This window comes from Somniosus microcephalus, chromosome 29 (genome assembly GCF_052327205.1).
Source record: "Somniosus microcephalus isolate GS21.2 chromosome 29, FLI_Smic_1.0, whole genome shotgun sequence".
Classification (NCBI taxonomy): domain Eukaryota; kingdom Metazoa; phylum Chordata; class Chondrichthyes; order Squaliformes; family Somniosidae; genus Somniosus; species Somniosus microcephalus.
Window position 1 is genome coordinate 112,248 of NC_141015.1, and position 12,461 is coordinate 124,708.

At 42.1% G+C, this 12,461-nt stretch overlaps 2 long non-coding RNA genes across 2 annotated transcripts; one reads left to right on the top strand and one right to left on the bottom strand.

The window, feature by feature from the left end:
- Positions 1 to 1,784: 1,784 nt before the first annotated feature.
- LOC147098183 (uncharacterized) lies at positions 1,785 to 6,083 on the bottom strand. Its single transcript, XR_015074170.1, has 2 exons — positions 5,853 to 6,083; positions 1,785 to 3,447 (listed from the first exon to the last, which is right to left on the bottom strand). It is a non-coding gene; the product is annotated as an uncharacterized LOC147098183 (long non-coding RNA).
- Positions 6,084 to 6,182: 99 nt separating this feature from the next.
- Positions 6,183 to 9,334, top strand: LOC147098184 (uncharacterized). The gene is made up of 2 exons (XR_015074157.1): positions 6,183 to 6,308; positions 8,441 to 9,334. It is a non-coding gene; the product is annotated as an uncharacterized LOC147098184 (long non-coding RNA).
- Positions 9,335 to 12,461: the final 3,127 nt, after the last annotated feature.

Sequence of the window (12,461 nt, forward strand, 5' to 3'; positions counted from 1 at the left end):
ACAAACCCAAACCAAATATATCAATGGATTCCAGTGTTGCTGTGAAGGGGGAAGAAGTCACCTTTAACTGAACAAGCCCCCGGCACATTCCCGGCTTCACATTTTACTTATACAGACGAATTACTCGGATGTCCATCCTGCTGCTGCAGGGAGCATTTCTGTCACCTTCACCATCAGGAATGTAAATTACGTGGATGGAGGGATTTACTCTGTTCTGTATGATGTGGATTTCAGGGGAAGGCGGATAACATCGGCTCTGAGTGACCCAGTACATATAACTGTACGAGGTGAGTGGGATTCACACAATCACTGTGTTTTTTTCTTTTCCATTTAGGCTGGATCATATGTTGTATTTATAGATTGAAGAATGAAAGAACGAATGAAGGAATGAAACAACGAACCAGAACCGCTATACAAATCAGATTTTGTTACATTGTGTGTGCCATTAATCTGATACTTGTTGCAATTTTTGTTGGTATATTTGGCCGTATATCAGGATAATAGTGATCCAGTTAGCATAGAAAACTTTGATGGAGTTGTTAAAGCTATTATACAAGTTTACTATCACCGGCAGGAAAATGCAAACCTGGTTTTGTTCCTCGCTTTCGCTTTTTGCACTAAATGATTCTTGACTTAGAACACTGTATTACAAAGTCAATTACTTTCAAAGGTTACCAATGGATTCTTTGTATCACAACCTACCCCATAGTATCCGCAATGTAACGGTAAATTTAAAGCGCGGCACTGTCTTGCCTTGTAATGATCAGGTTATTCCCATTGCAGACATACAGAGAGTCGGACAAACTCGCACAAGCACACTCATACACAGTCATATCACAGTTACACAAAAACACATAAGAACATAATAAATAGGAGCAGGAATAGGCCACTTGGGCCCTCGAGCCTGCTCCGCCATTTAATAAGATCATGGCTGATCTTCGGCTCAAAGCCGATTCCCTGCCCGCTCCCCATAACCCTTCTCCCTTACCTTGCAAAAATCTGTCTATCTCCACCTTAAATGTATGTAATGACCCAGCCTCCAAAGCTCTCGGCTGTAGTGAATTTCTCGGATTTACGACCCTCTGAGAGAAGAAAGTCCTCCTCACTCAGTTCTAAAAGGGCGAACATTTATTCTGAAACCAAGTCCCCGAGTTCGAGATTTCCCCACGAGAGGAAATATCTACCTCTGAAATCACGCTTTTGGTCAGCTGCCCTAATTACTCCTTATGTGTCTAGTTGTCAATTTTTTGCTTCTAATACTGCTGTGAAGCGCCTTGGGACGTTAAAGCGCTATATAAATACACGTTTTTGTTGTTGTTATTGTTATATTGCTGTTTCTTCATCGTAGCTGGATTAAAATATTGGATCTCTCTCCCTAACAGCACTGTGGGACCACCTTCAGCACACAGACTGCCGCTGTTTAATAAGAAGGACTGCCACCACCTTCTCAATGGCCAACTTGGGATGGTCAATAAATGCCGGAATTGCCAGCTGTTTTTCTGAGATCGATTTTTTAATCAATTTATCCCTCGACTAAATTAGCAGAAATGTGAATTTCAAAACAATGCAATCCCTTTCGTCCCCTGGTATCCCAGAGTGAAATGTCGTTGAAACACTTGTTTTGGAAGTAGATTTGTTTCTTTTGTCGCACGTCTAATTCATTCTGCCAACGAAAACGTCAAATTCACGTTTGTAAAATCTCAGTCGTCGATGTTATTTCCCGTCTCAATCTTTATTGAGTTACCAGACTTTCAGTGCGTAAGAACATCCAGAGGCCCATTGAGCTTGTTTAATCCATTTATTTGCCACAAATTCTACATCATCGCCAGTGACATCACTTCATCAACCGACTGGGGCGTACTTCGAGAGTGAGACGGTCATCATTCCCTACACAGTGAACAGAGAGGATCACGGTCAAATCTACTTTTGCAAAGGTAATCAACGGTTGAAATCTCCTCAAATCGTATCAAAGGACAACATTGGAACATTCCCGGTTACCGCAACAAACAAAGGATGGGCGGTAGCAATGCCGATATGGAACCTCCGTCAAAAAGCACATTGTTCTAAATCCCGGCTCAGCGAGTCTGTGACAGTCACTATCGCGCGTGAGTCTATTCAACACTCTTGGTAATTTAGAAAAATCACCCTTGTTTCAGGTAACATTGTTTAATATTCACAGAGGAATTCTGCGCTCAGCTTTTGTCTGTAACGCTTAATCCTAGACAGGTTGACCCTTTACTGCCAGCGACACCATTAATCAAAGAATGAAGCAGCACAGAAGGAGGCCGTTCGTTCCATCGTGTCTGTGTCGGCTCTTTGAAACAGATCTCCAATTAGTATCCTTGACATCCTTCCTAAAGAGTGATGCCCCGAATTTGGCACAACACGACAGCTGGGGTCTAATCGGTGATTTATAAAGTTTGAACATAACTTCTTTATTCTTGTACTTTATGCCACGATTGCTAAATATCTATTAACGGCCTTATCAACTTGTCCTGCCACTTTCAAAGATTTGCGTACAAGCAACCCCAGGTCTCTCTGTTCCTGCAACCTGTTTACAATTGTACCGTTTACTTTATTTTGTATCTCCTCATTATTCCTACCAAAATTCTTCACTTCACAATTCTCTGCGTTAAAATTAATCTTTCACCGCATTTCACCAGTCTGTCTATATCCTGACGATGTTTGTTGATATCCTCCTCACTGTTCACTATATTTCCTAGTTCCGTCTCATCTACAAACTTTGTAATTATGCCCTGTTTACGCAAGTCCAGGTCATTCATATTTTGGATTACAAAATTAAGTCTGTATTGCATTTTGATTCGATTGTCAATACTTGTTCCTTTCGAATTACACGTCAGCCCAAACCCAATATATCAGTTGATTCCAGTGCTGTTCTGAAGGGTGAAGAAGTCACATTTAACTGTACAAGCCCCCGGGACATTCCTGGCATCACATTTTACTTATACAGACACGGAGAAGCGAATTACTCGGATGTCCAGCCTGCTCCTGCACGGAGCAGTTCTGTCACCTTCACCATCAGGAATGTAGTTCGCGCTGAAGGATGACATTACACCTGCCTGTATGAAGCGGATGTGAGGGGAAGGCGGCTAACATCGGCTCTGAGTAACCCGGTTCCTATAACTGTACGAGATGCGTGAGATGCACACAGACACTGTGTTCACCCGACCCCAGTAAACAGTGTTTCTGTTTCATTTCCAGGCTGAAGCAGCTGTTGAATTTAATGATTAGAACTGGCGTGAATTTGACGTCCAGGTGTTACAATTCTTCGGCGGAATCGCATCAGCAGCCCGGTTTATACCCCGCCCGATAGTCAGTTGCATTGACTTCAATATTTCTCCAACTCGGATTAAAAGTTTGCTTCTCCAGTGTTCTCTTATAGTTCTTCAACGATTCTCCAATACTACAAAGGTCACCCTAGAGAAGCTGAGAAAATTTGCATCCACGTTAAAGACTTTAACAAACGTTCATTTTAATCTAATAAGCAATAAGCAAATAACTTCAGCCGCTTGAAACATACAACACTTCACTCGGCGTTTGTGGAGAGAGCAGAATGTTCTGACCAAGGTCCACACCGAAAGCATTAGCTCGTCCGCTTCATTCCTCACATGAGCAGTTTTAACCCAGTGAGGAGAATGAAACTTACAGAATGTAACTGACTAATTTCCACACAGTTTGTTATATTTTCTGCCACCAGTTAAATATTTAAACACTTGCCTGGTCCCAGACACACGGTTAATATCCAATGAGGATATCACGGAATTAATGAGGCAACTAATTAATAAACCAATGATAATGATCTTCGTGCTGCGGCAGGTTTACCAGCAGCATTCTGACATCATCTGCGTGCCAAACCACCGCCGACTGTCTTACTGATTCGCTGATTCTGCATCACTGCGTTAATGCGGGACGTTTATAGGGAAAACAGAGGAGGAGAGACAAACTTAGATGGACAGAGGCTCGTTATCGAAACAGTGGAAATCGCTAAAATGAAGCATCGCTACGTTTGGGAAAGCTACGTCATGTTCTATGAAGAGACAAGGCTGCTGGGATTGTTCTCCTTAGAGCAGAGAAGCTTATGGGGAGATTTAATAGAACTGATCAAAATATGAAGGGTATTGATCGGGTAGATAGGAAGACATTGCATCCAGTGGCAGGAGGGTGGGTAATCAGGGGAGACAGGTTTAAGTTGACAGGCTCAGCACTAGAGTTGAGATTACAATAGTAAATACACAGCGATTTTTTAAAGATCTGGAACGCACTGCTGGAAGAACAGTGGCAGCAGATTCAATAGTAAGTTTCAAAAGGGGATTGGATAATCTCTTGAAACTGTAAACAGAATGTTGATCTGTGGGGAATGAGCAGAGGTGTGGCACTAACTGTTTAGCTCTTTCGAAGAGCCGGCACAGGTACGATGGACCCAATGGGCTGATTCTGTTCTCTGCAATTCTAGAATTTTTTTATCAACCTTTTAATTTCTTCATGGTTTTTCTGTTGCAGAATTCATTCCCGATTCTAAGGTATCACATTGCCTAGTGTTGTCTTACTTTAAGCAGCAGAGTATTTATATTGTGTAGAAACTGTCGTTCAACGTTTTTTTCGCTGTGAGCCTTTATCTCATTTAGATCAATCCTTTGCGCTGGAGGCTGGTGTTGGCTCTGCTGTACATTGAAACAGCGCACAATCCGGTCACTCCTGCGGCTGCGGTGAGCTGAGCAGATGAAGACCAGCCTTGGGCCAGTTTAATGTTGCTAAAATCTCAGATGTTGGAAGCTGCTGCCCTCATAAAACAACTGTCTGTTGAAAAACAACTGTTTGGAGATGCATGGGGATTGAACACAAAATCTCCATAATTGCTAAAGCACGCGTTTTAACACTGAGCTACATCCCCAGCAAGTTAATCTCGTTAAGGATAGAATGAGGGAGTTCCTTACACTCTTCATGCCACCCAATGATTTGCTGGACTTAAAATAATCTCCTTTTGTGCTCCAAGTATGTACTGAAGTATGTGCACCTGATACATGTGTGGGTGAAGAGAAGAAACCTGGTCTTGGTATTCAGTGAACTGAGAAAGTGGCCGTTGAGAAGGAAGACGTGGGGACTCCTTGGGCTCTTCCATTTAGGAAAGAAAAGACTAATAGAAGACCTCATGGAGGCCTGTAACATTATGAAATGATTTGAATCAAATAATCTTAAAGTAAAGCAGGGACCATTCGCCCGTCATGACTGCTGGCTCTTTGAAGGAGCTGACCAATTTAATCACACAGCCGTGTGTCTGTCCCAGAACTGTCCTTCTGACAGTTTGATTGCTTATCCAAACATTTAGCAGGTAGAGTGTACTTGTTGGATAGGATCAGTTTCTGTGGATCCTTGTTATCTCTCTCACCTCGGTTCCCATTACTCAGTCCAGTATCGGTCACACTAACTCAGTTCATATCCTTTAGCTCTCTATGAGGTGTTACCGAGGTCTGGAGAAAACTGTTCAGATACTCCTCCCCTTCCCTTATGTGACGGAGTTTCTCCAACTCGCCGTCAGCTTAAGCAGTCTGAGCCGGAGAGATCGAGAAAGAGACATCTATTGCAGACATGTCCGCTCGGAACAGTCTCGGTGTCCAGAAATTCCCACATATTGCTGTCCAGACACACAACGTGCTCTCCATATCTTAGTCTACGTTTAGTTAGAGACTAAAGGTATATATAGATTCGTTTTAGCTTTAAGGCTATTATCCATTTAGCTAACACCAAAATACACATTCCAACCACAAAAAACATTAACCATTATATTAACTGCTTACACTAATCACCATAAACCGTAACCAAAATCTAACTACTTCTCTGTAATTTGCCCGCGTTATTTTTTGAGTATGTCCCTCTGGTTGTCTGGTTTCTGCTCTCGTCTTGCGATGGCCTCTGCTGCCGACGACTTCATTTCACAAGGTTTCTGCTCATCTTTCCTTTGAACATTAAAAAAAATTCTGCGTCAAAGAAGCAGTTGAAAAGTTTAGGTGGCCAGACTGAAATCCGAAATCTGAATCATAAAGTGAGTTTGAAGAACGACAGGGCGTCAAACAGGGACCAGAGCTGTAAGTGCTCGCACTGCATTGTGACATCACACAATCCGGCCATTCGACAGTTGCTATGAGCTGAGTTGCTGTCGGGCCCTTGGGATGGAGACCAGCTCCGGGACAATTCAACGCTTGTGGAGCCTCAGATGATGGAAATCGTTGCACTCATAAAGTGGCTTTCTGTGAACAACTCCGGTGAAAACATATCATTTAGAGAATCAGGTGATTGAACCCAAGATCAAATTCTCAACCATTTGAGCTACATCCAAAGCGAGAGATGCTATCTAACGAAGGATAGACGGACTGACTGCCTTATCTTACTATTATCACCCAATGATATTCAGGGTATAAAGTCATCTGCTTGCCTGCTCCAAGCCGAGAACTATACCTGAATTGTGCGGTCTTGCTACAACTGTGGATGATCAAAAGAATCCTGGCCTTGGCACTCAGATTATTGAGCAATGTTGCATTGAGAATAAAGGCTGGGAGCTGGGTAGAGATTCATTGGGTTTTTCTATAACCTTCCTTCCTGTATCAAGGTGCCGTTCTAAGAATTCTTCCGTTATCAGTCACGTTGCTAACGGTTGGCTGAGACCAGACATACTCAGGCAAATTGTATCAGAGGCCAGGGAGAATATTTCGATTCCTTAAACTTTAACGCAGCCTCAACGCGAGTTGTGGAGAGCTGTGATTCTGATGTATGGACTCATGCAGCCATGAAGGATGCCTTTCAGTCCACCGTGCTTGTGACATCACTTTCACATACCTATCGAATCAGTCCTTCATAATAGTATTTATTTTGATTGTACGCGAATGCAGAGCAAGCCCAAGGTGTGTGTTTTTGCTTGGAGGTCACTTCAGTAAACACACGTTGACGAGTTGGGGTTGGCAGTTGTTGAAATGGTGCGTGGCCTCTTCCATTGAATTATATCCCGTGTGGTGCGGCCGGCTTTTCTCCAGGTAACGGAAGCGTTGATGGTCCTTGTGTGTAAATGTGAGGCGTGTCCAAGAGAATCTTTTTCAAATGAATCCGAAATGTGAACCACTGACCCTGGGTATTGAACCCAGAGCCACATAAATGCAAAGTTAGCGGTCGACCGAAAAACTGCATCCTCACCGATAAGGCACTGCAATTGTAGGAACTTAATGGGGAAAGCCAAAACTGCGTTGTACAGAAACAAAAGATTGGTGAGCATGAGATATAACTGTTTACAGCAGAACTATTGGCAGCACAGGAACAGAGGAACATGAGGAGGCCATCGAGCCCCTGGAGGCTGTTCCGTCATTCAATTAGCTCATGGTTGATCTGAAACCGAACTCCAAGTGTCCGCCTTTGGCATAGACCCCTTAGTATTTTAGTTGACAATCTATCAGTAGGATATATAAAATTAACAATTGACCTTGCAACAACTGTCATTTGTGGCAGAGTGTACAAACTTCGACCGCCATTTGCGTGAAGAAATCTATCCTAAGTCCACTCATGAAAGGCCTGGCTCTAATGTTTATGCTGGATCCCCTATTCCTAGACCCATCAACCAGCTGAAACCGTTTCCCTTTATTTACCCCTATCAGTTCCGCTTATTACTTTGAAAACTTCCATCAAATCACCCCTTAATCTAAATTCGAGAGAATAGAACCCTAGTTTGTGCAGTCTCTCCTCATAATTTGACCCTTGGATTCCAGGTATCATTCTAGTAAATCTTCACTGCACTCCCTCGAAGGCCGGTATGTCCATTCCAAGGATGGTGCCCAGAATTGAACACAGTACTCCAGGGATGTTTTAATTAGCGCTTTTATTGGTTTTAACTTAAATTCTACCCCATTTTATTCCCGGATCCCAAAGTCTTTTTGGACGTCCACCGTTTCTCGATTTTTACCATTTAAAAAGTACTCTGATTTATTCTTCTTGGGTCTAAATTCGATGGTCTCACATTTGCCTATATTGAAAGCCGTTTGCCGCAGGTTTGACCATTTACTTAATCTATTAATATTGCTTTGTAATTTCATGCTTCTATCTATACTTCCGACTATTCCTCCCATCTTTGTGTGATTGGCAAAATTGGATCTCTACTGCATCATCTAACTCGTTAACAACTCCCCTGGACACGTCATTTCATTTTGGTGTCCCTCTTTCACGCCCACTCGGTTTGCTGGCAGGTTGTGGTTACCGATGTTGGAGGTCGAACCAGGGAAATTATCCGTACGAATCTTGCCCCTTACCAATGAGCTACATCTCTAGCCAGTAGAATACCGTAATCAAGGATAGAAGGACTGATTTTGATTTATCTTTCTAATGCCACCCAATGTATTTCTTGTCTTAAAAGAATTTGCTTTTGTATTCCAAATATGTACAGAATTATGTGCACCGGATACAACTGTGTGTGAAGAGAAGAAACCCGACACTCAGTGAACTGTGAAGGGGGCGTTGAGATGGAAGACATTGACCTCTTCCCTCTGGGAAAGTGAAGACTAATCTGAGACCTCATGGAGGCCTTTAACATAATGAAGGGGTTCAATCCGAGAATCTTACAGCACAGTCGTGGCCATTCTGTCTGCCGTGACTGTGCTGACTCTGTGAAAGAGCCGCACAGTCTAATCCCACATCCCAGAATTCTTCGCATAAACTGGCAGATCCTTATCATCAAATACATGTCCAATTGCCTTTTGAGTTTACTGTCGAATCAACTTCTACCACAATTTAGTGAATGCGTTCCTGAACTTTACAACCCTCTGTCTGACAATATATTTTACATCTATCATCTCTGGCTACCACTTGCTTGAGGAAATAATTTCGCACGACTTGCTGTATAATATCCTTCTTAATTTCTATATTGGCTAAGTCTCCCCTTAGCCTTCCTTGCTCTAAGGCGAACAATCCCAGCTGCTCTCATCTCTCCACATAACTGAAGCCCTTTATACCTGGAACCATTCTAGTCAATCTCCTCTGCACCCTCTGCAAGGCCTTGACATTCTTCCTAAAGTCTGGTGCCCAGAATTGAAAACAATTCTCCAGCTGATGCAAAGCCAGTGTTTTAAAAAGGTTATGCACAACTTCCTTGGAATTCTGGAGCACGGGGCATAGATACCTGAATGCACGGCTGACCATTCTGGGGCAGATGGAGGACAGTTAAACAAGCGGCCGATGTAGAAGGAACAGAGAGTTCGGAGGGGAGCGAGTCTATGTCGGCAGGAGAGAGATAGTGTCGAAGAGGCCATGAACGATTTAAATAAAAGAAATAAAACACAAACTGGAATCTTTTGAGTTTCTAAATCCAATTTGGTAAGAAAGTAGAGTGGTGATGGTTGAGATACCCTACCGTGGGATTGGAAATGGGCAGCAGAGTTTTGGATAGATTAGTGTATCGACGGTGTATAATGGGAGGTCAGCCATGTTCCCATTGTTATAATCGAGGGAGATTAAAGCAAGGATGAATGTTTCAATATCTGATGGGTTGAAGCAGGAGTAGAGGCTACAACTGAACTGAGGGGGAAGGAGGCAATCTTTGCTATGGAGTGACTAATGGGTATGAAGCATAACTTAGTTTCGAATAGGGTGTTGAACGTCTTTCTGAGCTAATGGTGTTGAATAGAATTGATGGCGAGGAGACAAAAAATGTGGCTGGAAGCAAACATGATGGCTTTCGACTTACTATTGTTTGACCCAAAGAAAATAGGCGCTTCAGAATAGGAGTAGGCTATTTAGCACTTCGAGCCTATTTCACCATTCAATGAGATCATGGCTGATTTGGGAGCAAACGCCGTTTACCCAACTTTGCTCCATAGCCCTAATATTTGTTTAACTAAAAACTATCGATCTCAGATTTAAAATCAACAATTGATCGAGCATCAACCGCAGTTTGAGGAAGAGGGTTTCAAACTTTTACTACCCCTTGCATGTAGAAGTGTTTCATTCATTCTCGCCTTGTGGCCTGATTCTAACATTTCTGCTACATCCCCTGGTCCTAACCTCAACTAGCAGAAATAATTGCGCTCTGCCTACCCCTATCAGTCCCCTTTAATGTCTTGCAACCTTCCTTGCAAATAACCGCTTAAACTTCTAAATGACCAGGAACGCAAAACTAGTTTGTGTAATTTCTTCGTAATATAAACCTTGGAGTGCAGGTATAATTCTGCTAAAGGTATGCTACACTCCCTCCAAGGCCAATATATCCTCCCTAAGGTGTGGTGCACAGAATTGTTCAAAGTGCTACAGGTGTGGTTTAAATAGGTCTTTGTATAGCTGCAGCACACCTTCTCCCCCTTATATTCTAGTCTTCTAGATATAAAGGACAGCAGCCTTTCTGATTGTTTACTGTACCTGTTCATGACGATTTAACGATTTATGTACATAGAGCCTCTTGGACTTCCACTGTTTTTAGCTATTCACCTTTTAGTAAGTACTCTGATCAATACGGTTAGTTCTAAAGTGGATGATCTAACACTTGTCTGTTCTTTAACCGATCTGGCACAGTTTTTTCCCATTAACGTAATCCAGAAAAATCTCTTTGCAATTCATTGCTTCCCTCTACATTGCTAATAATGCCGCCTAACTGTTTGTTATCGGCAAACCTGGATATGTGGCGTTCTATCCCATCATCTAATCATTACTAAATAGGGTGAATAGCTGAGGTCCCAACACAGATCCTTGTTGGACACCACGTGTCACATCCTACCAATGACACCACCTGACCTTTATCCCGAATCTCTGTTACCTGCCGATCAGACCATTTCTTATCCTGGTCAATAATTAGTCTTCAATTCCATGACACTCAACTTTAGCTAACAGTCTCACATGAGGAACTTTATCGAATTCCTTCTAGAAGTCAATATACATTACGTTGTTTGACATTCCCCTGTCTACTAGTTTAGGCACCTCCTCAAAAAATTCTGTCAGGTTCGTCAGGAATGATCTACACTTTATAAATCCATTCTTGCTCTCTATGATCAGCTGAATATTATCAATGTGCTCAGTCACGTTATCATTAATTATACACTCTAGTAATTTCCCGACGACAGATGTTAAGCTAACTGGTTTATAATTCAATGGTTTCCCTCTCTCACCATTCTTAAATAGTGGAATGAGTTGCTCAATTTTCAGACCTAAAGAAACGGTTCCCGAATCGAGATCTCTTTGGAAGATTATATTTCGCGCAACTGATATGTTCCGACCTTCCTCTTTAAAACCCTGGAATGGAAACCATCTAATTCTGGGAATTTTCACTCTTTAGTGCCGTCAGTTTCTTTCGTAGTTTTATGTTACTTATGCTAATGTTGGGGCGTGCCCATCACTGATCCAATATTAGTTATCTTGGGTATCCTCCTCCTCTACTGTGCATACTGACGCAAAGTAATTATTCAACATATTCGACATTTTCTAAATTAAAATTACAATATTGCCGTTATCAGTTTTCAAGGTGGCCAGCTTGCTTCTGACAACGCTGTTTTTCCCAATACGATCGTAAACGTTTTTTTATATTGATATTGATGACCCTTGCAAGTTTTTTTATAGTCCCTTTTTGTAGCACTTATTATATGATTTGTCACGATGTTTTGTCCCTTGAATCTCTCCCAATCGGCAGAATCTGTGCCATTTTCGGCATGCTTTGTATTTAACTTTCTGCTGTCCTGCACCTCTTTTGTCGTCCATTTGTTTTGTTTTTTGCCAGCAGAGCTTTTGCCCCTTAGGGGTATAAACTGATTCTCTATGACGTTGTGTTCTATGTTGAACACCTCCCACTGATATTCAGTCGATTTTCCCGTTAACAGATTTGCCCAGTTTACCGTGGACAGTCTCTGCCTCATCCTGTTGAAGTCGGCCTTACCCAAATCTAGAATCTTAGGAGATGTCTCGAATATTTCCCTTGCAAACGTTAAGTTGAACTCAATCATATTTTGGTAGCCGTTTGATGTAGGTTCATGCACCGTTAGGGTGTTAAGTAAATCTGGCAAATTACTCATTAGTAAAGCTAAAACGGCCTGCCCCCTTGTTGCTTCTAGGACATCCTTTTGCAATAATCTGTCCTGAACATACTTAAGGAGTTCCCTACCTTTTTGGCATGAGCTAGGTTGCTTATCCACATCTCTATAGACGTTAAAATGCTCCATTAAAACTACCCTGTCTTTACCACATCCTTGTAGTACGTTCTATCATTTCACAGCTGCTACCAGGGGGCCGATACACAACTCCAACTATATTCTTAAATCTATTTCTATTCATAATACTAACCAAAAAGTCTCCACTTCCTGCTTACCACATGTTATATCATATCTTATGATAGAAGAAATTATATCCTTAATCACAAATGCCACTCCTCTACCTCGACCAATTTCCCTATCCTTCCTGTAGCCCTTATTAACTGTTTACCTTCAGTTCCC